Source organism: Nuphar pumila, chromosome 1 (assembly GCF_984573655.1).
Source record: "Nuphar pumila chromosome 1, dmNupPumi1.hap1.1, whole genome shotgun sequence".
NCBI classification, from domain to species: domain Eukaryota; kingdom Viridiplantae; phylum Streptophyta; class Magnoliopsida; order Nymphaeales; family Nymphaeaceae; genus Nuphar; species Nuphar pumila.
In genome coordinates, this window is record NC_143249.1 from 155031615 (window position 1) to 155041773 (window position 10159).

The following is a 10159-nucleotide window of genomic DNA, read 5'->3' on the forward strand; positions in this document are numbered from 1 at the left end:
AGTGTCATAATACTATTGAAGAATCTATGCATGTTAGTTTTTGTGAATCTATTGATCAATCTGTTCATATACAAACTAATGATGATGTTGAAAGTACAAATTTATTTTTAGATAACACAGCTAAGTCTAATGAAGATGATCACCAAAGAACCTTTGTCGATATCAAAGATCATCCTCAAAAGCAGATTTTGGGAGAACTAACAAAGGGGGTTCAAACTAGAGCTCAGCTAGAACGGATTGCAAACATGGCATTCATTTCTCAACTTGAACCAAAGAAGATTGATGAAGCCATCATTGATGAGTTCTGGATGCTAGCCATGACTGAAGAACTGAATCAATTCCAAAGAAATGACGTTTGGGATCTTGTGCCGAGACCAAAGGATCATCCAATCATTGGGACAAGATGGATCTTCAGAAACAAGCTAGACGAAACAGGTAATGTTATAAGAAACAAGGCCAGACTAGTAGCTCAAGGATACAACCAGGAGGAAGGTATTGACTTTGATGAAACATTTGCTCCTGTTGCTAGACTTGAATCTATTAGAATGCTCTTAGCATATGCAAGCTATATGGATTTCAAATTATTTCAAATGGATGTTAAAAGTGCTTTCTTAAATGGTTTTATAAATGAAGAAGTCTATGTAAAACAACCTCCAGGATTTGAAAATGAACAATACCCAGATCATGTTTTTAAACTCAAACGTGCTTTGTATGGTTTAAAACAAGCACCTCGTGCTTGGTACGAAAGACTTAAAACCTTTTTATTAAAAACTGGTTTTTCTGTTGGCAAAGCAGATTCTACACTATTTGTCAAAGTAGTGGATAATCATACCCTAATTGTTCAAATCTATGTCGACGATATCATCTTTGGATCTTCTAACAGCACTCTCTGTGAAGATTTTTCTAAGTCCATGCAGAAGGAATTCGAAATGAGTATGATGGGAGAACTCACCTACTTTCTTGGACTGCATATTAAGCAAACCAAGGATGGAGTTTTCATCAACCAATCTAAGTATGCTCATGAACTTCTAAAGAGGTTCAACATGAACTCAACTGCTTCAAAATCCACTCCTATGAGCACTACTACTGTGTTGGACAAAGATGAAGATGGTAAGACTGTTGATACAAAGGTATACCGAGGTATGATAGGATCACTTCTTTATTTAACTGCTAGCCGTCCAGATATAATGTTTAGTGTTTGCTTGTGTGCTAGATTCCAGTCAAACCCAAAAGAATCACATCTTAAAGCTGTAAAAAGAATAATGAGATATTTAAAAGACACAGTTGATTTTGGATTATTCTATTCAAAATCCTCTATATTTGATCTAATCTCATACAGTGATGCTGACTTTGCTGGAAGTAAATCTGACAGAAAAAGCACAAGTGGAACATGTCACATGCTAGGGCACTCACTGGTATCATGGTTCAGTAAGAAACAGAATTGTGTATCATTATCAACTACTGAAGCCGAATACATTGCTGCTAGCCTAGCTTGTACTCAAGTTATCTGGATGAAACAAACATTAAAAGATTTTTTGGTTTAAATTTTGAAAATATAACTATTTTTTGTGATAATACAAGTGCTATAAACCTATCTAAGAATCCTATTTTACACTCACGAACTAAGCACATTCAAATAAGACACCACTTCTTAAGAGAACAAGTCTTAAACAACATAATTAAACTAGAATTCATACGCACTAATCAACAGTTAGCAGACATATTCACTAAACCATTAAAACATGAAGACTTCACACGAATTAGAAGAGAACTAGGAATATGTAAACTAAGTGACTTATAAATTAATCACACTTAATATAATACTTCTTATAAGTTTTGTTAAAATCTTATTTTAAAAGTCTTTTTCTTCTTATCGATTTTTGTTAGTCAAACTAGGTTTCCATATTCACGTATACTCTAAACTCTTATAAGACACATTCTTTATGTCTTTCAACTTGTCATCTTTCAAGTACACATCCATAATGACTCCTTGTCCTATCTCCTTTCACTCATATCCATAAGAACTAATTATATTAAAAGCTATCATGACATTGTTCACATCACTCATCTCATATCTCCTTTATTATTTGTTGTCCTTTTGTGAAAACTTCTCTTACGATAAGTTGATTCACCTTCAACATGATAACATATTATTTTATGAGAAATCTTACTTTTCAAATTTTAGTCAAAATCGAATGATGTTCTTTGGTTCTTTTTACCTTCTTCTAAAGATCTAGTTGCTATGTTTTTACGTATAAATTTTACTATATCATTTGTTATATCATATAGTATGTACACTCTATTTTTATCATGTCTTCCTTTCCTCCTATCGAGACACTTCACTAAGACATTAATGCCTTTCATGAAAAATTCAAATGATTATCCTCTCGTACCACCTTTTAAGTTATTATATTTCACATAAATTTTTACTATATCATCTATTATATCATAGCCTAAGAACAATCTATTATCATCTCTTCATGGTTTACATCTTTTACGAAAAAGTACTGTAAAATTCTCTTTTCAAAAACTTGTACTCCACTCATTAGTACGTTTTGTATCACCATTTTATCTCTCTCTCTACATTATACGAAGTTCCTTTTCATCCGTGACCATGACTCTCTCATATATTTTATATCTCTCTCCAATCGAGATTCATTAAAACCTTGTCCTTCACTCCACTTTATGTCATACAATTTCTATCCATCTTCAAGTGATTGGTGTCCTTTATGACCACTCTCATTTCTTTTACATATCCGTATCACCCTCCTTTATATCTATTCACACTCCTTTCACGTATATCAAAATATACACTTCTTAAATAAGAAATTATTGCATTCCCTCTTACTCTCATGTTTGTCCTATTCCAAACTCCCTCTTCACGATTTTGGAATGCTTTCACATAAAGTAAATTCTTGAAAAAGTTGTTTGTTCGTATTAGGCCATTATTCACTCTCTATTCTTCATGATCTTCACGAAAATCTTTAAAAACTCTTGAATCATTCTTTCTCTTACGTTTAATATGACACTCCATACTCAATTCATGACTCTTCTCACTATCCAACAAGATTGCCCATAGTAAATTTGTTACATATATAGAAAAATTATTTCGAAACTATGTCCTTCTTAATATCTATGCTAATATAATACACTTTCTTCCAAAATTGATTTGATTTGTCATTCACAAGTCTCTTATTTTACAACTCACGCATTTCCTCATTTCATATCAACAATTATTTTCTTCCTTCTATTTAATCAATTGGTTCATCTCTTACCATTCCATTCGATCTTTTCTATCCTTATACAAATTTTCTCTCGGTTCTAGCTCCTTTCTCTCCTAGTGCTTTATTTTCAAGACACTCGAAAATGGCTTCCTCTTCTACCAATGTGATCACCTCCGCCGATCTAAGGTATCCTGATTTGTTTCACACCTACACCTCACTCTGCTCTCGCCCCATTCATGAAGGAAAATTGATCAACTTTGACGACTTCATGTTCTTCGACTTAGACACCTATCTCCCCGAACTCAAACCTCTCATAGGATCTTCATCCCCAGCCGCCTATTATCCTGAACTAGTTCGACTGTTTTATACCAACTTCTCTTCTGATCATGAACAAACCTCAATCACCAGCAAAGTCCGAGGACAGCTGATGATTTTCAATGCTTCCGACCTAGGTAGAATTCTAAATCTACCTTCCACCGGTACTGACCTTAACGCCATAGTACCAATCGACCGATCGGTACTTCGAAAAATACTTCTCTGCACCAACTGCTACCAACTTCCGTGGCACATGAGGAATCTCCAACCTCAAGCTCAGCTACTTGCCCAGATTCTTTTCCACAACCTCTATCCCAAGCATCCCCGCCAGGGATTAGTTCCTCGAAAAATCTCTCTTCTTATCTACGCCATCCTTTCTTCTCTTTCGATAAATTGGTCATCCATTATTTTCAACCTCTTTATTCGTTATCAGAAATTTGAGCCTCTTCTTTTTGGGTGTTTTATAACTCCCATTTTCAACTACTTCCAAGTACCACTTCACAACGAAGTCATCCTCCGACCCTCTCACGTCCTCGATGCTACCACCTTCAATCTAAGGTCCCTGCACATGCCCGGCTCTGATGAAGCAGATCCAATATCCTCCTTCAATTACTTTTCTGCTATGATGGATATCGAGCAAACTCAAGATCGAATCCTTCGTAATCAAGCCCTGTTGCAGCAGACTCGCAAGCGGAATCGTTCCACCCGGACGCCTTCACCTTCTCCACCTTCGAGATAGACGCATTTTTATATTTAGTCTGTAATAACTTTTAAATTATTTTTTGGTCTGTAATAACTTTTTTACTCTGATCCCTCCTTTTTGTCCATGACAAAGGGGGAGAAAACCTGTCTCCATTATTGGAGAAACATTCTCTCTTTAAACATTATTTCACATTTTTATCATATTATTATTTCTATGCATAATGTCTTTTTGACAGGGGGAGCATATTTTGTCATCATCAAAAAGGGGGAGAATGTTGAGAAATTCGGTTTTGATGTCACATAATATGATACACTGTCTTATTTGATTTTGTATGATATGATAATATGTTCTCTTGAAATAATGTTATATTATGACTGAATATGTTTTGCCTTAAATCTAACGAGTATTTGATGCAAGGATATCTCACCCAATAAGGATGGAGACTTCCTGTTCAAGTACAACTATGGTGCAATCATACTCCTTGAAGAAAAAGCTTGATGAGCCATGCTTTCCTAAAGCTCAAATAAAGAAATCGGCTACCTCAAGATGAAGATTTTTTTTCTTTTTAAAGTCATATGTAACAGAACCTTCAGGAACTTGCATTTTGCATATTACATACTCATTCATACATACTATATCATAAAAGTATACGATAGTTTCAAAAAGCTTCTTTTTTTAAAACCAATAAGTGTACCTTCTTACAACCTTTTATGAAAAAGATATTTTGTCATATAATAATTGTACCTTCTTACAACCTTTTATGAAAAAGATATTTTGTCATTGTACCTTACAAGACAACATGAAAAAGGAATGTAGGAAAAAGACAAAAACATAAAATCGGCTACATAAGAAAAATAAAATTTTTTAAGGACTCTAGTTACCTTTTTCTCATAACCATAGAATGTCGACTTACTTGAAGTCATCATTCTCTCTACAAAGCATTAAATGCCTTCTGTAACAAATCCCTTCTAAATATCCTTCCCAAAGAATGTCGACCTTCTTTTTGGAGACTTTAAAATACACTACATAAAGAATACACTTGACATGACTATGTACAAATAAATATCTCAAAGCACTCATAGTACTTACACTCATTTAAAGTAAAGAAGTACTAATGTACCTCAAATCATTAATTAGAATAAAGACAAAACTACAACCCAACGTTCAAATGTACTATTGTAAGAAATAGACTTTCTTACATAAAATATGTATTACCTAAAACACTACAACGACTAGTGTACCCTCTATTTTACTCTTCTGGAAAAAGGCATTCTCGATCTTCTCTAAAAGATATTTTTGAAAAGACATAACATTTCATATTTCAAAAAGTTACAATTCCAAAATGTAACGACTACTTTTTATAAGCTATATAAACACACACACATAAATTATTCAAAGAAGAGGAATGAAATAGACGTGTGAGCTTACAAAGAGAAAAATATTCTATTCGTGATTTGAAAAGAGAGCCTTGAAAAAGAAAGAGAAAAAGAAAAAGAAAGAAAAGAGAAAAAAAGTCAAGTCCAGCTCTTTGACAAAGAGTATCCTCTGAGTGACAAACAGAACATTCTTAGAATCCTTCATTCGTGCATTCATATCATTCTGAAGGTTCTATAGGAAGTATTGTAACTCTGTTTATTCACTGTATTCCTTCTTTGTTTAAAGAAGTAGACCTCTGTGAAAGAGGGTGTTGCCCTTCTCTGTTGAGAGAAGAAGACCTCTTGGGAAGAGGGTGTTGCCCTTCTCTGTTGAGAGAAGAAGACCTCTTGGGAAGAGGGTGTGCCCCTTCTCTGTTGAGAGAAGAAGACCTCTTGGGAAGAGGGTGTTGTACTATTTATCCGGTAACTCGGATGTTATAGTGGAATCTCAAGTGGTTTGCTTGGGGACTGGATGTAGGTCTGGATATTGACCGAACCAGTATAACTTCTGTGTTTTATGTGTTGTGCCTTATTGCTTAATTATTTTATTTTATCGATCATTATCATATTTTACTATTCACCCCCCCTCTAGTGGAATTTCAAAAATCTTCATCTTGAGGTAGCCGATATCTTCATTTGAACTTTAGGAAAGCATGGCTCATCAAGCTTTTTCTTCAAGGAGTATGATTGCACCATAGTTGTACTTGAACAGGAAGTCTCCATCCTTATTGGGTGAGATATCCTTGCATCAAATACTCGTTAGATTTAAGGCAAAACATATTCAGTCATAATATAACATTATTTCAAGAGAACATATTATCATATCATACAAAATCAAATAAGACAGTGTATCATATTATGTGACATCAAAACCGAGTTTCTCAACACACTAGAGGGGGGGTGAATAGTGCTTTTAAAATTTTCTGCGGAATATAGAATGATTTTGCAAATCTCAAAGCAAACACACAAAGAACACAAGATTTTATCCTGGTTCGGTCTAACCCGACCTACATCCAGTCCCCAAGCAAAACCCGCTTGAGATTATCCACTATCAACCTTGTTAACTACAAGATCACAAAGACCATAACTGGTCCCACTTTCAGTAACAACCCTACTGAAAGCAAACAACTCCTTTAAACAAAAGAGTCCTTCTTTTTACAGAAAAGAAATAACAACTTACAATACAACCTATGAGCCTTCCTTTTGAATGCAAATGAGATGCAATTGGCTTTTGAGGTTATTGAAACACTCTACTCACGAATTCACTATCTCTCAAAGTGATTTGAGTGAAAAACTGAAGTGAAAATATCACGTGAGTGAGAAAACAAATACTTGAATGAATAGGAGTGAAAAGCAAGAAGTAATTCAATATAATTCTATTGAATTTTATGTTTTTGAGTGTAGAATGCACTCATATTTATAGCTGAAAGTTTTCATACGTTGAGAGTATGAAAGGGTGTCAAAACTGTCCATTTCGAACGATCAAAACGTTTAAAAAATGAAAAGACACGCCTTTTTGAAGTTTCAGGAAAACGGCAAAATTAGTCGACTGAAACATCAGTTAGTCGACTAATAGTTAGTTATTAGTAGACTAACCGTTATCGTCGGTCGACTGATCTGTTAATCGAGCCGTTTGAAAATCTGAACTTTTGAAACTTAGTCGACTTAAGAAAAGTTAGTCGACTGATAATATCATCAGTAGACTGAAAAATCTTTTAGTCGACTGCTGCTAAAATCTTCTGAAAAACAAACATTTTGTTTGGTCGACTGATAAAAAGCATTAGTCGACTGCTGCTAAATTTTTTCAGAAAACACATGTTCTGTTCAGTCGACTGATAAAACCATTAGTCGACTGCTGCTAATTTTCCAGAAAACATACATTCTGTCCAGTCGACTGATAAAACCTTCGGTCAACTAATTTGACAAAAATGACTTTTTAGAAAATATGACGCGAAAGAATTAGTCGACTGGTAAGTCTATTGGGCGACTAATAAACATGAAAATTTAAGAAAAGAGTTTTCTAAAAAGATTTTCATGAGGGTTCTTTTTAGAAAAGTTTTTCTAAAGACTTTTAAGGTGAAATGCAACCTAAATATGCACTTTAAGTAAGGCTTTTACAAGAATCTAAGACTTTTAATGAAATAAACATTTGCACACTAGTCTTCAAAGATTCTTCACTGAATTCTTCAATTTCTTCATAGCCTTAGCTGAAATGCAGTTGATTCCACTTGCTCATCATCAAAACCTTGTACTTGAAGTATCATGTATGGCTTCATTGTCGTAACAATCTCCCCCTTTTTGATGATGACAAACTTAATCATAGATGAAGCATTTAGATGCATAGATGGAGATTTTACTCCCCCTATCAATATGCTGCAAAACATTAAAAGTTAGCTCATTCAAAGCACATATATCACATATTGATTGGTTTGCATTTCCATTCATCATTTCTTCATGCATTTAGAAATGCATTCATTTAAGGCTTTCTTTTTCTCTTAATTTTGCATTTCTCATGCAAGATCTCCTGTAATGTAATTGCTATCATCTTTTTCTCCCCCTTTGTCAGAATAAAAAAGAGTAAGGGCAGAAATAGCATAAGCAAAATAGAGATACAAGTTTAAAATATTACAACCCATAAAGTATGAAAGTTTAGACAACAAAGATCAGAAAAGAGAGTTTAGCAAATCCTTAATGGCAGTTACATCCTTCTGAATTGAAGCAAGTTGTTGAGTCACATACAAAGCTCTTTTCAATTTGTAGACTTTTTCTGGATATTTCTCATTTTCAAAGCCTGGAGGTTGCTCTACATAAACTTCTTCATTGATGTGTCCATTTAAGAATGCACTCTTAACATCAATTTAATATAACTTGAAGTTCATGTAACTAGCAAATGCAAGCATCATTCGAATTGACTCTAATCGAGCCACTGGTGCATAGGTTTCATCAAAATCTATGCCTTCTTCTTGATTATAGCCTTGTGCTACTAGCCTTGCTTTGTTACGAATGACTTCACCATTTTCATCCAGCTTATTTCGGAAGACCCATCTTGTTCTAATTACCGGATGATCCTTTGGTCTATCGACTAGATCCCAAACATCATTCCTAGTAAATTGGTTAAGTTCTTCAGACATGGCCAAAAGCCAAAATTCATCAACACAAACCTCATAGATATTCTTTGATTCTAATTTAGATATGAAAGCAACATTTGCAATATATTTTTCTAACTGCCTTCTAGTTTGGACACCACTCTTTATTTCACCAATAACTTATTCATGTGGATGATTAGGAACTACTTTTCAAACTGGTTGAAGAGGAATATTTTCTTGAAAAGTATTCTCTATCAAGGGTTCTTCTTGAAGTATTGCTTCTTCTTCTTCGCTTAGAGGTATAACCTGCTCACAATTCTCATCAAATGCAACATGTAAAGATTTTTCAATACAAGATGTTCTTTTATTGAAAATACGATATGCTTTACTTCTAGAAGAATATCCAAGAAATATTGATTCATTCGATTTTGAATCAAACTTATCAAGATTATCTTTGGTATTTAACAATAAACATTTACTACCAAATTTTTTGAAATATGAGATCTTTGGTATACGATCATAATACAATTCAAAACATGTTTTATGTAAAATTGGTCGAATAAGAACACGATTTAGAACATAACATGATGTATTAATTGCTTCAGCCCAAAAGTATTTTGGTAAATTTTTATCTTGAAGCATGGTTCTAGCACATTCTTGCAAAGTTCTATTCTTTCTTTCAATAACTCCATTTTGTGGAGCCGCTCTAGGAAAAGCAAAGTTGTGAGATATACCATGTAAATCACAAAACTTTAGAAAAGATTCATTTTCAAATTCACCACCATGATCACTACGAATTTTAATAATGGATGTAGATTTTTCATTTATAATTCTTCTACAAAGTTTAGAAAATTCTGAAAAAGCATCATTTTTGTTTTTTAGAAAAATCACCTATGTAAACCGAGAATAAACATCTACTATAACAAAAGCATACTTGCTACCATTCAAACTTTGAATTCTAGATGGTCCAAATAGATCTAAATGCAAAAGTTCAAGAGGACGTTTTGTTGAAACTATATCTTTAGCTTTAAAAGAACTCTTGATTTGTTTACCTCTTTGACAAGCATCACATAAGTGATCCTTTTTATATGGTATTCTAGGTAGGCCTCTTACAAGATCATTCTTGGATAATTTTGAAATAATTTTAAAGTTAACATGTCCAAGTCTCTTGTGCCATAACCATTGAATTTCATTTGAAACAATAAGATATTTTTCATTAAAAGAGGGTAATTCATCTAGATATAGTTCATACACATTGTTTCTTCTTTTACCTTTAAAAATGATCTTTTTAGATTGAAAATCAGAAATTAAGCATAAATCATTTTCAAAAGAAACATGAAAACCTTTATCACATAATTGACTGATAGATATTAAATTATGCATTAAACCATCTACTAAAAGAACATTTTCTATTAA